General features: G+C 36.5%; 1 pseudogene; it reads right to left on the reverse strand.

Annotated features, from left to right (window-relative positions):
• Nucleotides 1-14,710: 14,710 nt before the first annotated feature.
• LOC149263062 (protein DMR6-LIKE OXYGENASE 1 pseudogene) lies at nucleotides 14,711-15,757 on the reverse strand (annotated as a pseudogene).
• Between the last annotated feature and the right edge of the window lie 499 nt (nucleotides 15,758-16,256).

Here is a 16,256-nt window from a genome sequence, read left to right on the forward strand (position 1 = left end):
AGAAGAGAAGAGCTCAATGAATCAGGACATATTTTAGAAGGAGAGGAAAAAGAAAAATTTGTCAAGAACCATCAACGAGGTTCTGGAAGATTCAGAGGTAAAATACCTTTCAAATGTTTTGCCTGTGGAAGAGTCGGTCATTATGTGGCCAAATGTCCTCATAAAGAAAAGCTTGATAAAGGTAATGAATTATCAAAATGGAATAGAAAACAGAATGTAAGTAAGAAGAGCTACTATACACATGAAGATAGTGATGGTTTATCAAATAGTGATGAAGATGAAAATAGTAATGACTATAGACCTCTTATGGCTGTTGAAGATGATGATTTCTTGGATGCTTTAGATGAAGATGACCTTTATGAAGAAATCTCTAAACTCAAAATATGTTTAGAAGAAAATAATATGATTATAATACTCTGACATTCCAGCTTGCTGAAAGAGAAAAACACAATGAAAAACTAGAATGTGAAATTTTGGGTCTAAGAAAAGATATTGAAAAAATAAAAGCTCTCAGTCTCAGATTTGCTAAAGGATCAAAAAATTTAGATGAAATTATCAAAGTGCAGTTCTCTCCTCTGATAAAGACAGGTCTTGGATATACTGAAGAAGCATCTTAATCACAGAAGCCATCAACCTCCACTAAAATCTATCTTGATGCAGCAAAGAGAAGTGAACAGTTTGACAATTGTCATCAAAGGCTAAAGAAGATCAACAGGTAAATCGAGTTCAATCCACTTCAATGATGAATAGAAGTTACAACCAACCTCAGGTAAATTGTACTCAATTTTCTTTAAGAATGAATGTCAATGGAAACTACAATCACCAGGTCAGTAGATTCGATAATCACAGGAGCTTCTTTAATGGCCAATGTTTTTCATGTCATAACTTTGGACACAAAGCTGCTCAATGTGTTGCCTACAAGACCATCATGACTAGAGAAGCACGAAATCAAAGGAATGTGACAAGGATCATGAAAAAGACCTAACATAACTTTTATCTTCTTGAAAATGAAATAGAATTCTCTATCTGTAACAACTTCGGTCATGAAGATTCTGAATGCAGGAGAAAATTTTGGGAAACATCTCAGAAGGAGAAAACTTCATTGAGTCCCAAAATATGGAGAAAGAAAGAACCACAAATAGAAAGATGTGGTATGGCCTTGTATGCAGAAGGACAATAAAATCAGTGGTACATCGACAATGGATGCTCGAAACACATGACAGGTGATAAAGAAAAACTTTAGTCATACAATGCCTTAGAAAAGAAAAGAAGGTATCATTTGGAAATGACACTCCTGCTGTCATAAAAGGTAAAGGTTCTGTTCTCTTAAAGGAAAAGGTTAAAGCTAGGAATGTTGTGTATGTTGATGGTCTAAAACATAACCTATTGAGTGTTGTCAAATGTGTGGTAAAGGAAATGAAGTAGTATTTCGATCAAATGGATGTGTTTTATGTGAGCTTGATACAAGAGAAACCATGATCAAAGGCATAAGAAATCCAAAAAACTTATACATACTCAAGGGAGGAAAACAACAATGCTATCTAAGCAAAAATGATGAACACTAGCTATGGCACAGAAGATTGGGGCATCTAAGCTTCCCACAAATAAGGAAAGCATGCAAATTCCAGGTTGTTCATGATCTTCCTGATATCAGCATTCCAAAAAATACAATATGCAAATCATGTCAATTTGGTAAGCAAAACAAAGTACATCTCCCTGAGAAGGAAGGATTAGCTAGTAAGCCTCTCGAACTTGTTCATACTGATTTATGTGGTCCATCAAGGAAAAATTCACCTCGTGGAGAAGAATACTTTATATTGTTCATTGACGACTTTTCCAAAATGTGTTGGATAGGACTTCTAAAGCATAAAGATGAAGCATTTGAAAATTTCAAAGCCTTCAAAGCTTTGGTTGAAAATGAATCAGATCGAAAAATCAAATGCATCAGATCTAATCGAGGAGGGGAATTTACCTCAGATGAATTCTTTGACTTTTGTGAAGAACATGGAATAAAAAGAGAATTCTCCACCGCAAGGACTCCTCAACAAAATGGAGTGGTAGAAAGGATGAACAAAACTGTTCAACAAATGGCTTGTGCCATGCTAGATGAGTCTAGAACTCCTACAACCTTCTGGGGTGAAGCTACATTTGCTGCTGTCACTATCCTCAATAAAGAAAATGTTCAGGTAAACAGCACTCAAACTCCACATGAACTTTGGTATGGTAAGACTCCTACTGTAAAATACTTCAAAGTTTTTGGAAGCAAATGTTACATCAAAAGGACTGATGAAAAACTTGGCAAGTTTGAACCTAGAGTAGATGAAGGCATTCTTCTTGGTTACTCTTCCCGAAGTAAAGGATATAAGTGTTATAATAAAATATTTGGGAAAATTATAGAAATTATTGATGTTGTGGTTGATGAAGTAGGCAAAAATCCAAAGCAGGTAAAAATCGAAGAGTGTGAAGAAGATGAGGATTATCCTTCCACATCAAATCAGACAAATTCTAAAGAAAAACCCAATGAAGCACCAGAAGAACAGATAACAGTAGAAGAAAAGAATCCATCCAGGTATGTTCAGAAAAATCATCCAGAGACTCAAATTTTGGGATAGATAGAGGCAGGTGTGCAAACAAGAAGAACTATTATAGAAGCTTCAAGCTATCTAGCATTGCTTTCCTCCATCGAACCTCAAAATGTAAGTGAAGCATGCAAAGATGAATGTTGGGTCAAGGCCATGAATGAAGAACTTGAGCAAATTGAAAAGAATAATAGTTGGGAATTATTTCCTAGACCACATGATAAGAATATCATAGGAACCAAATGGATATTTAAAAACAAGCTGAATGAAAATGGTGAAGTTATCAGAAACAAGGCCAGACTTGTCTGTAAAGAATATGCTCAACAAGAAGGTATATATATTGAGGAAAATTTTGCACCTGTTGCTAGACTTGAAGCCATAAGAATGTTCCTTGCTCTTTCTAGCTTTCAGAAATTCAAAGTATATCAAATAGATGTAAAATCTACCTTTCTTAATGGAGACTTAGAAGAAGAAGTATATATTGAGCAACTAGACGGATTCATCCTTGGAAATGATCCAAAACTTGTATGTTGACTCAGAAAGGCTCTCTATGGTCTAAAACAAGCTCCAAGGGCCTAGTATTACCATCTTGAAAAATACCTCCATCAACAAGGATTTTCAAAAGGATTAGCTGATAGAAATCTATATACAAAGATTGATAATGATAAATTGCTAATACTTGTAGTGTATGTTGATGATATCATTTTTGGTATCAATGAGGAAGCCATGAGTCAAAACTTTGCTTTGGTAATGCAACAAGAGTTTGAAATGTCCCTACTTGGTGAGCTCACATATTTTCTCGGCCTACAAGTTCAAAATAATAAAGATGGTATTTTTCTATCACAAACCAAGTATCTCAAGCAGATCTTGAAAAAATATTGCATGGAAGATTCCAAACCAGTATGTACCCCCATGGTAACAGGATGCAGTCTCAGCTCAGATGATGAATCAGCAGCGGCACATCAACCAACCTACAAATCCATGATTGGCAGTTTGCTTTATCTAACAAGCACCCGACTCGACATCATGCATGCAGTGGGAATAGTTGGAAGATTCCAAGCAAATCCAAAGGAATCACACCTTTAGGCAATCACAAGGATCTTCAAATATCTTTAAGGAACTCAAAAATTTTATTTATGGTATCCTAGGAATACAGATCTTACACTTCATGCATATACAGATGTAGATTGGGCAGGAAGCATGGATGACAGAAAAAACACTAGTGGTGGTGCATTCTATATGAGTTCCAGATTAGTGTCTTGGTTCAGCAAGAAACAAAGTTAAATTGCATTATCTACAGCTGAAGTAGAATATGTGGTTAGTGCATCATGTTGCACATAAATCCTTTGGATGATGCAAACATTGTAAGACATTCAGATCACATGTACTCCACCCATCTCCATTCTATGTGATAATACAAGTGCAATCAGTGTTTCAAAGAATCTATCCATGCATTCCAAGGACAAGCACATACCCATCAAATATCACTTTCTACGTGAACAAGTGCTTGAACAAAAGGTCAAATTGGAGTATGTTCCCTCCAAAGAATAGGTTGCTGATATATTCAACAAACCACTGCCCAGAGAGATATTTGAATATCTCATATAGAAGCTGGGAGTAGTTGATGCATCATCTTGCTGTTAAAACTTATCTATTTTAGAGAAAAGTGGTTGTACATGAGTTTCATGAAGCATATCCGCGTACATACGCTGGTTACTGTGGATACAGTCACATATATGTTGGTTTGAATAAAAACAGAGGATGAAAGGTGTTTGATATGGGTCTAATAGTGATCATCTGGCATAGGTTCAGGGGGAGCATATACTTATAGTTATGCATTGTTGGCATTATCTTAGAAGATCTTGGTACAAATTCACAGTTATTTTTTATTCAGGTGGAATAGGTTCAGGGGGAGATCACAGTTGCTGCTCTAGATGGTGCTTGACAGATGCGGCTAATGATAGTTTTTGATAACTATCATAGTCTTGCTTTAGATATTTGATCTCTATGTCATGTATATCTTTTATTGTCAAGGGCATGAAATGACCTATTTTGTTTCCCCGCTATGCATGGGATGGATGATGTAATGTTCTAACATGTATAAACATTTTTTATATACCCACTTGGTTGGGTGGATGAGTCAATCTTGGTATATCCCCACTTGGTTGGGAGATGGATGTATGTAGGAGTCATTAGTGACAGAAAGGTCATTTATGGTGTATGTATAGAGTCATCGTTTTGCAAACCTTGCTTATATTCTGGGGGAGCATGGACAACACACTTTAGCATATCAAAGAATTCAACATGTACTCAAGGGGAGCATAACCCTTTACCCTTGATGACAAACGGGGAGAGTGACTTGGGCTTGCCATCAAGTCCAAAGGGGGATATTGTTGGCATTATGATACAGATTTGGCTCTATGACACAGGTGTTGTCCTTGATGGCAACTCACACAAATGACAGAACACTATTTAGGCTCATAGAATGAAGGGAGAGAGGTATATGCAGGTTCCCCATTGACCAAGCCACTTGTACATGCGAGTTCACAGACCAAAAGATGCGTATAGCATACACACGCACTTTCATGGAAGGGAAGGTGTGTACATGTTGGAAAACTTATTTTTGGTCTATCGTATTTGGTCCATGGTATTTTGATCCGTGATATTGGTCCAAGGTATCTTGTCCGAAGTGTTGACCCTAGGTATTTGGTCCAAGGTATTGATTCTAAGTGGTTTTGGACCATGGTATTGAGTAAGGCCTAAGACTATAAAAGGAAGAGAAGATCATTAGGCAAAGGAACTCATCAATTGAATATCTAATGAAGAGAAAGATCTAGAATACAGGTTATTGAGTTATGGTGCATAGCTAGATCTGAATCAAGGATGAACCTGAGTGCTTGATGAAGGATAAGTTTTATTGATGGATCGAGATCTTAAGGCTTGAAAAGAAATATCTTTGTGTGGTTTTGATCTTTTATCTGAATAACTGGCACATGTTGTAATCAGTAAATATGATGATCTCGGTATAACTGATGTCTGGAATTGTTGTAAAGTTTAAATCATCATTTACAGATCTATACGCAAGTTCACTTTAGACGAGGCGCATATAACGCTGGTTCTACATATCAAAATAGCATTTAAACAGGTTTGCCTTGAACAGACAGCATATGTACGTAGGTTCGACACATTGAAGTAATGTATACCTCATAAAATATGCTTAAGCTACTTCTATTTGTTGTTGCAGTGTTCTGGGTTCTGGCTTGGATTCTAGTTACTGTTACTGTATTCTGGTTACAACATTCTGAGAAGTGATTGATTAATTTAGTTTTGGTTGGTGCAAAGGAGATTGGTTAATGCAAATATAATTGATGGTTGATTAATGTTATTGATGGATCTAGTTTGAAAATTTATGAAACGTGGTCCCTGAAAGAAAAGAGAAGATTGTACCCTTCTGTAGGCCTGCACCTCTGTACTAGTAAAGACATCAGCTAGTACAAGAGCTAGGGGGTTGTAGCTCCCTTCCAGGAGAAGCTGGAGAATGAGAGAAGGTTGTAGCCTTCTATAGGTAGAAGCTTGTGTACTGGTATAAGACTACACCAGTACAAAAATTGTAAAAAGAAGTTTCTTATTGAAAGAAGATAGAGATGATTACAGCAGGTGGTTTTCACCCACATTGGGTTTCCACCTTATATCTTGTGTTCATGTGTGTGATTGTTTGTTCTATTTTACTGCACCTGGTTACTGTTGATATGGTTCTGATGCATTGATTAAAGGTCAACATATGAAAAATTAACTGAATCATAAGTTTGCAGGACACATGCTGGTTGCCTTAATAAAAGTTACATATACACGCAAGTTCCATTAACTAAAGCAGTGTATATGAATCTGAGTATGGAAATGAAATACTATTGACTTGCTAATACTGATTCACCCCCCCCTCCCTCTCAGTATTATTTCCAATAGTTGTGGTATCGATTGGGGAAACTGTCCAGGAGGAGAGGTTCCATGCCAATTCGAGGCCCATGAAGAATTCAAACTAGTTTGCGGAGCTCACTATTGCCAGGGTGGAAACTAATATTGAGGCCACATAGGTGAATAAGGCATCGACTAAGGACCCATATTAAAATTGTTAAAATACTGAGATGGATCCCAAAACATACCTTGATTTACGGTTGTGGCCGAGGTTGCCATGGAATTTTGATCCCATGAAGTATAGTTGATCCACCTCTTCGCCTATCCCTTGAAAGACTACCTTCAATCCTGGCAAGAAGGGGCATGAACTTGTTGCAAGAATCAGCTCGTAGATTGTACATTCTTCCATGGAGTTCAATGGACATTCTCTAGGTGGATGTTTCTTTCTACACTTCAGGAAAAATATAGCCATAGTCTTTTCCAATTCCATATGCTTCTGTTTTACTTGCAGTGTGTCTATCTGTGTAGATAGGGTACTTAAGATATCAGTCCTTAAGTTATCGAGCAGATTTCCAATTTCTGTTTTCGTGACACCTCCACCAGATAATTTTGTTGACCGAATTCCTTGTTTATTCCTTGCAAATCCCCTCGAGCACTGGGTGCACAGCTCACAAATGGTATGGAAGCCCTCTTTTGATATATCTCCCTTTCCTACTATGTTTAACAATTCCAGAGAGTCTTCTCAAAAATCCCGGAGAAGGATAATTTTCAAAATGTCCTTATCCAAGTTAAAGTGACCTAACCTCTGTAGTGTGTACTTAAAATGTTCTGCACAATCCTCCATATTCTTGTCTTCCTTCTGCATGAACTTAAAAATTTCTTCCTTAATATCCCGAGATTTGCAGTAATCTTGACACTTCTCCAGAAAAGACGTTTTCATCTCATCCCATGTGGAGATAATCTTTCCTCCTAGACCCATAAACCATCACAGGGCTTTCCCTTTTAACGTAGCAGGGAACATTTTCAGTTTTTGTTCATCGGTTATGTAGTCATATCCCCGACACACAATATCAAATTCAAAAAGGAACGTGTCGTGGTCTTCAGAAGTCAGCCCGTGAAAGCTAGGTAAAGCTGCCAAAGGAATGGGCTTCGTTGGTGCGCCAGTCCCAAGATCCCCAATTGGGAAGTCAATATTAGAGGTTGTGGCCTCCATAAATATTCTCCAATAATCATTGGGAATTTCAACAAGTTCTACAGGGAATGATGGAGGGGGTCTTATCACGGAAGTTTGAGTTGCCTTAACAGCACTCCCCCTATCCCATGGTGATATAATACCCTTACAAATCCTTCCTCCCTACCACAATGGCTTAATTCCTTAGACCCCTTCCTTGCAACTTCTTCTTCCCTATTGGAAGGGGTTGGTTCCTCAGATCTTCTGCTTACAACTTCTTCTTCCTCTATTACCAGAAGCGGTACTCCTTCATCAAGTACATTGTTGCATACTTCTTTAGCTGCTGGAAGGGTTTTTTATGTTAAATCAATAGGAGGTACTGTAGATAGCATTGGTTATTCAACAAATTGTCCCTCTGATTTCTTTCGAGTCCTCGCCATCACAACAACACAATAAGATGCCTCTGATTTAGCTCTTGTGATGATTTGTTGGATGTAAGTGTTCCTTCCCAAATATTGTCCTCCTTTCTTCCGGGCTTTTCCTATGCCCCTTTTATTCGAATCTTTTTTCATGCAAATTGGTAAGAGAGAAACATCTAAATTAAATCACCATGATTAGGACCTGGAGCACAGTGTTAAAAGACCATTCCTTCCCTAGGATGAGAGGTTGGCTTTTAACAGACAAGAAAAGAAAATGACTGAAAGGAAATCTAAGGCTCAGGACCTGGAGCAAGGTGTCAAAAGACCATTCCCTCCCTAGGATGAGAGATCAGACAAGAAAAGAAAATGACTGAAAGGAAATCTAAGTCTCGGGACCTGGAGCATGGTGTCAAAAGACCATTCCCTCCCCAGGATGAGAGATTAGGTTTTAACAACTCAGGAAAATTCAGAACAATCAACCAAAACAAAGCGATGCAAGCCCAAAAACATTAAAAAGCAACAGAAATCAAAATACTAAGCTCAGGATTTAGAGCAGGGTAGCACTTCCCTCTTTAAGATGAGAGATTGATCCTTTGGTCAATGCAGATCATGTCTTGCACCTTGTTAGCCTTCCCCAACAATGGCGCCAAAATGTTGGTGTCCAAGTGTGAATAAACTATTCCACCTTTTTTCCACATTAATTTATCAATCTGGGTGCATACATTTTTCAAGGTAATGCACAAGGTATATGCAAGGGAAAGGTTACAATCTAACATAAACCAAGGATTCACAGTTAAAGAATCAAAGCATCATTGTAACAGTAATTAGAAATAAATCGCAAAACTTAAAAAGGCATCCACAACAATTAATTAAAGAGCTGTAACAACAATAAGAAGTTATCACACAACAAAAGAAACAACACACATAAAGAAAATATGCAGCACCTGATTAGGCAAGCCGGCCCAACTCTCTGATCAGGGTTGTGTCAACTCACAGGTAGGAGAAGAACAACTATGTTGCTAGCATTCAATTAATATATGAAGAACTGTTACAATGCCTATCTTTGCACTGCTAACCCCTTTTCACAGGAATGAAACCCCTTTTATACAAATACATGGGAAAGACATATTCCCCCAAATCTAGCAGCTAATGCCCAAAATTATACAACTGTTAGAACAACAACTAATTGCTGAGAGAGACAGAACAATAAAGATATGAAAAAAGCCTACGAGCAGTCCGGAGTTGGTTATGTTGTTGGAGCATTGCCGAACAACTGTTGTAAAAGTGAGACTGCTGTTGCCAGTTATGAATGCAATACCCATTCACTGAAACATGCAAAAATAGAAAAGTTTAGTAGTTAACATAGGCAAAACCCCGTGACCTTACTTCATCAAATAAATATTCGAAGAGATGTTAGGAGGGAGGTTTACCTTGTAAGTTTATCACAATTAATGCATATCATTGGTACTAAAAGGATGAAAGGAGAGATGAAAACGTAAGGAAAAGATATGCAGATTTGGTGCCAAACATTTTGTATTTTGCTGATAAATTCATTTTTCTTCTTCAAGCATTCACAATAGTGAGCACAATAACAGTGCTGAAGGATTTAAATAAATCCTAGTGATGCAGTGAAATTGGTACAATATTTGATTACTTGCTAAGATAGAAGTCTTCACATGGAGATTGCCAATAATAAGGTTCTAAAGTAGAACTCATGATGCTTCCTGATGAAAGAATATATAAACCAAACATAAACATATATCGATTTTTCTCATCCACTTTGATGTCAATGTCTTTTATTTTGCTTCCAAGTTTATATTTGGATGGCTCTCAGGTTTTATACATCAGATGTTTAATGGGGATTATCATAATGTACATTTATGCATTCAAAAAATGAAGAATTTTGAGAAAAAATGATGATGCAATTATAGAATGAGTTATGCTTAATTTTCAACATTATTTGAATAGATATGTAATTTTCTTAGAAGTACTAGTATTGTATCTACTTGCAGAAATTTATATACATGTTTATGGTTGGATATATACATACAATATATATTTACATGTGTTATGCATTGGTGCATACATCAGTAAATATTCTCAATAAGACACATGTTAGACCAAATTGTGATAAGAAAGCTTATGAACAGTGGCACGGGAAACCAACAACAATTAAATATTTAAAGTATTCAGAAGTAAACAAGAAATCCACCCATGCATAAAAAATTAAACCTGTAAAGCATTCAATGCATAAACATGTAAATAAATTTATGCAAGTAGAGGCAATACTAGTATTGTTAATACAATTGCATATCTATTCAAATCATGTTGAAAGTTAAGCATAACTTGTTGTATAATTGCATCATCATTTTTTCTCAAAATTCTTCATTTTCTGAATCCATCAATGTACATTATGATAATCCCTGTTAAACATCTGATGTATAAAACCTAAGATCCATCCAAATATAAACATGGAAGCAAAATCAAATACATTGACATCAAAATAGATGAGAAAACTCTATATATGTTTATGTTTGGTTTATAGATGATTTCATCATGAAGTATCATGAGTTCAACATCAGAACCTTATTATTGGCAATCTCCATGTGAAGGCTTATATCTCAGCAAGTAATCAAATATTGTACCAATTTCACTGCATCACTAGGATTTCTTTAAATCCTTCAACATTGTTATTGTGCTCATTACTGTGAATGATTGAAGAAGAAAAATGAGTTTATCTGCGAAATATGAAAGTTTAGAGAAATGATTCTCCATTTCAAAAGAAAAAAATTGGAAATTATCCTTGCTCATCAATCTCATTTCAAAGCAACCACAAACTTTTGAAAAAAATTGATATTTTGCAATATCAAATACTCTAGGAGAAAATTCTTTCAAATAAACATATTGAAGAACTCAATGAAAAAATAGGCATTTGAATTTATTTTATTGCAAAATAAAAGGAAAATTTATGAAAATGTCTCTACAATTAAAGACCATGGGTGAATGAAACACCATGCCTCATTCAATTGCAACACTCTAGCTTCATTATTATTTTTGTAGGGAGTTAAATAATATTGATGCTACTCGATCAAAGTAAATTTATGGAGGAAGTTTTGCAAAGCATCATCTGAGTTGAGGTAGTGAGATGCAATTTAAAGTCATTCATCCATAAAACAATCAAATGTTGAATAGGAGATTTCCAGTGCATGCCATTGAAAAGGGAATCACTAAGCATTGGTCATTTTCCTACACTAAAATCTTTAAAAGAAAAAAATGGGGGGCCGGGGGATACAAGAAGGAAAATTAGAGAAAGTAAGCATAAAAAAGAAAATTGGTATCCATCAAAGAAAACCAAGCACTCAAAATGATTTCTATATATCATGATAAGGTACTAATAGTAAAAAGAAAAAGTAAACCCTCCTCAATTGCAATTATGAAGGTCAAGAATTTGACCAGAGAGAGTATATGTGTCAGGGACATAAATACACCACCATACATTTTATTGACAGCTAGTGGATTGGACCAATGTTAAATAATGTATGCAACAAAGGAATAATTGTGTGCAGTGGAATAATTGTGTGCAAAGGAATAATTATATGCAACGTGCATATAATGGCAGCGTTTCTATTGGAAAAGTTGTATTTGATTCCCTCAACATTAATTACTTTGCAGCAACATTAGTCACTTATCAGTCAGTTGCAAAAGAATTAAATTTTTGTATGTTGGCGTTGGTATGGATATTTTGCAATGGGATTGGCATTTTAATACAGGTAGACATTAGGTTATTATGGTGTGACTACTACAAATGCGTTCAACTATTATTAGCATTATAATATCTTGCCAGCATTCCAAAGAATGCAGTTCAAATTTCTAAGATAATTATTAATACTCATAAAATTTCCTTTGATTTCCTGACTGTTGGTGGATCGTTAGGTGGAAAAGTCATGATCGCGTTATAATATCCACCTTCATAGATTGTATCCGAAGGCCCAATAATTTTCACATTCCATCCAAAATCATTGGAGTCGTATATACTATTGACATATTTAATAATCTTTGGCAGGTCGATTTAGGGTCTAATATATGGCAACATTATTCATTAACGCATTATCATTATTCATTATCCATACTTCTCGATGGCTAGTAGCTCTCAGAAACGTCAATAATATTACCAAAAGTATGTATATAAAAGATGTTGTTATGCTTCCCGAGGACGGGGTGGTGTTGCTAATTCAGATGCCATTGCCACTCAGGTATGTAAGTTCTATTGATATATTCCCTCCTAAGTCAGCGCTTCATTGTGTTTTCTCGGACCAATTTAGCGCACCAGTGAAGGAAATATATTATTTTGGGGGAAGAGTGGCCATCAGATGCCCGCTAGGAGATTTCAAAAATTTGTCTCTATAAAGACAATATAGAACACATATTATTATTGTCTCTATAAAGACAAGAATTATTGTCTATTAAAATACAATTTCATTTGTCTCTCTAGAAACAACTTCATTTGTGTCTCTTTAGAGACAATTACATTTTTGTCTTTTTAGAGACAATAGCTAAGATTAAAAACATATTGTCTCTATAGAGACAATATATCGTCTCTATAGAGACAATATGCCCATAATTAAAACTATTGTCTCTCTAGAGACAATATAAAAAATTATTAAAAAATAAATAAATAAAATCATAATTCAAACTATTGTCTCTCTAGAGACAATATAAAATATTATTTAAAAAATAAATAAATATAATCATTTTGAATGTCCTTTCAAAGTAGTTTCACATTCAAAGTTCACAAATAGTACTCATGTATGAGAGAAACCACAAATAGTACTCGTGTATGAGAGAAACCACCACATAAATTTGTGTCTGATAGAAACCAACGCATATGGGTTATTAATATTACCTTTGTTTAGCAAGAGGGGATTCAATTCGTTATTAAATTTACGCCCAAGTTTTACTACTTAAAATGGAGTCAGATGTTTGGATTTAAGATGCTACCTTAGCTTTGATAAGCATTCCATCTCCTAGTTTTACTATAGTTAAAGAAGAATCTGTAGACTGTTGAATGGAAACGACTTTAGATTTAGACAATGCGAATCCTTATGCAGAAATCAATCGAGAGCTCAATTAATGAAATGGCGATACCTTTGTGTGTTCGATAGACAACATACCCACAAGAATACCCACGCAGGCTTGATAGCCATAGTTATCAATTGTACAAGATTGTAGGAATTTCGTTGGTGGCACGTATGGGTTAGTTTTATGCTTCAATCATGTTATCAAAAATATAGCTTCATTGCTCAACTGGATTACGCAGTATTATAGAGTGAGTATGATATCTAGAACTGGATTACACAGTATTATAGAGTGAGTATTCTTTCGCTTGAACGGTTTGTAATGGAACGTTTTTATGCCCGCCCAGTTTTTTGCTATAGCAAGTATGGATCCTTATATTTCATAAAACCAAAAAAAAAGTAGTGTACAATTTTACATGCAGGGAGTACAAGAACTCCAGGTCAGAACCTTACGGTTATACAAAGAAACCCAAACCCATGGAAAAACGAACAACAATGCAATCTGGCTTCCGGAAAGCACGTGAACTAACCGACAACACCGATTTAGGAAAAGCCCTGTTCATCTGAGTCGTCCAATAAAAAGCATTAATATCGACGGTCGAGGTGGATATCGCTCCGTCAAAAAGATCGAAGTATAATAGTCCTACCCCCCAAGTTGCACGAACCACCGCAACCGTCGATCGTCGTTGACTAAATCTAATGGATGATGTTGATATTTCAAGGGATAAGAAGGGTCGTCGTTAGTGAGCAGGGAAGAGCGGTTTTCGGAACCCTCTCCTTGCCACGTGTTTGAGGGTGAGTGGCATCGATGCATTTTCATCAAAACCGCTTTCCAACAGAAAGTTGTGCGATCATCCAGAAACCGCCTGGGGGGGGCGTAAACCATGCCGAGACTCCAAAATTTTGAAGTATCGTCCGCCGGAAGAAACAGGGCTCTATCTGCGCTTGTGGATCTTTCTTGCCCGAACCTGGAACCCTGAATAGATGAGGGGTTTGTCACTGAATGAAGATCTGAGGGACTCGTTTCGATCCCCACGATAAACAGAGAGCATCCTCTTGTTTTCTCTGGGAATATGAGCGGCCAGACTAGGTATTTGCCACGCCACAGAACCATCTATCTGATAATGATGACACATGCAGATGTTGAAAGAAAAGGTTGAGTCAAATTGATCCCTGGTCCCAGGCTCTATCTTTAAACTCCAGCTTATCATTTTCTGCCTGTTCCTGAACAACCTCCTTTAACCTGCTCTGTGGCAGCTCATGCCAATTTGATGCCACTTTAATCTCTGTGCTGATAACACCCTAGTTGGCAAGCAAATCAGCCACTTTGTTCGTTGACCTACGGACATGCTTAAAGCCAACTGTACGGAGGCTTTGAAGTGGTGTTGGATCCATTGAAATCCTTGATCATTGTTATTTTAACTTCTTTTTCAAAATATATTTTATCAGTGTTGAAAATTAATACTCTGAACAGACTCATCACAAATATTCTTTAACTAATCACTTATCAAAATCTTATGAGGTTTCTTATGTAGCCCATGAATTATTTTGATTTTAACCAAGTAAGACTCGCTTATTACGTTTGATAACAAAGGCATTAGCAATGGGTTCTACAGCAACCCACTTCCCTTTTCTAAGTACTTGCAAACCGCTGACATCGCCTTGCATTAGAACAGTGATGCCACCTGCATCTGAATGGCTTCTTAAAGCAAGGGTAACATCTAGGTTTGGGCATGGTGGATAGTAATTTACAAGTAACAACTTTCTGTGTTCCCCAAAAATATTATTCAAGTAATAAAAATGGAGTCTTAGAGCTTCAGAAATTGTAGCCAGCAGCCTTAAACACAGTGCCCTCACCTCCACAGCGAACTTGTATGCAATTTCCCTGTAACAAAAGCTTCAATATTATATTAAGCCAAACGAGTTATGATTTCTGCTTTAATGGTTGACATAAGGTTTAATGGCTACCTATAGGCTGCAAGTTTTTTAGGCCAAGAGTCGATGACTTCGTGTAAAGGAAAACAAGGGTGTCTCAGATAGTCCCTCCAGTTAAGGACTTCATCTTTGTGAATATTGAAGCTTGTAGCAAGCTAAGCCAGTTGCTTTAGATCCTCTGAATAGAGGCATGCACGATCTTCCATTGGCATTTCGAAGAATTCTTTGGCGATTCCCATCATGCTTTTCATCACCCTCTCTGGTACCTCATGGTTCACTATCTGATCATAATCATGCAGCTTCAACCATATTAATACTGAATTTGAACAGAAATATTTTTAAGAATTAATGTTCATAGTTGAGATTTTGGAAGTTTATTGAGAGATATTATGAGATTCAAAATTCAAATCTTAAAATTCAAAATTCAAATCTTCAAAACAGTTTATATCGCAATATCATGAGATTCAAAATTCAAAGCCTCATGAATCCAATCCCTTCCACAAAAAAATCATAACTTGGGACACTGGAGATAGAAGGTTGTACCTGGAAAAAGCCATCCTCCTCACATGCACGTTGTATTTGTTGTATGACAGTGGTTCTGCTAGGGCCATCCAGGTGTTTCAGATCCACCACTGGAATGCTCTCGTAGAAAGATACCTGAGACATGTTGGGTTGCTCCTCGGGAGGCAAAATATATTTGTTCTACACCTCAACATTGTTTATTCCATTGCACATTAGTTTCTAACCACCATTAGCATTGGTCTCAGTGTGAAGATCCATTCTAGAGGACATGCATCTTTCTTTCCTCTTGATGTTATTGCAAATACAATCTTTCTTCCGTACGGATGTTGGATGACTTCTAATCGAAGTTAGAAATTGCAAGTTCGCATTGCAGAAATTGCAGTCTGTAGAGCCCCGAATGGAAACAGAGGCTATACGTAGGGTCAACCAATAGTTTTTACCATGGAAACATTGACAGTTGCAACAGAAAGTGTCCCGGATGAAAACAATATTGCAAAGGGAGGATTTGGCCCGTATACAAGGTATTAGCGCTTACTTTATAATATCATTTATTTTGATAGTCTAGCAGGTAAACTGTTCATTGTACAAGCTTTATGTAAACCAATTTCAAAGTTAAAGTAAATCCTCAGACATAGCTAGAATT

Source organism: Pinus tabuliformis, chromosome 6, assembly GCF_031772625.1.
Source record: "Pinus tabuliformis cultivar Carrire ecotype Pingquan chromosome 6, CPIR1, whole genome shotgun sequence".
Lineage (NCBI taxonomy): Eukaryota > Viridiplantae > Streptophyta > Pinopsida > Pinales > Pinaceae > Pinus > Pinus tabuliformis.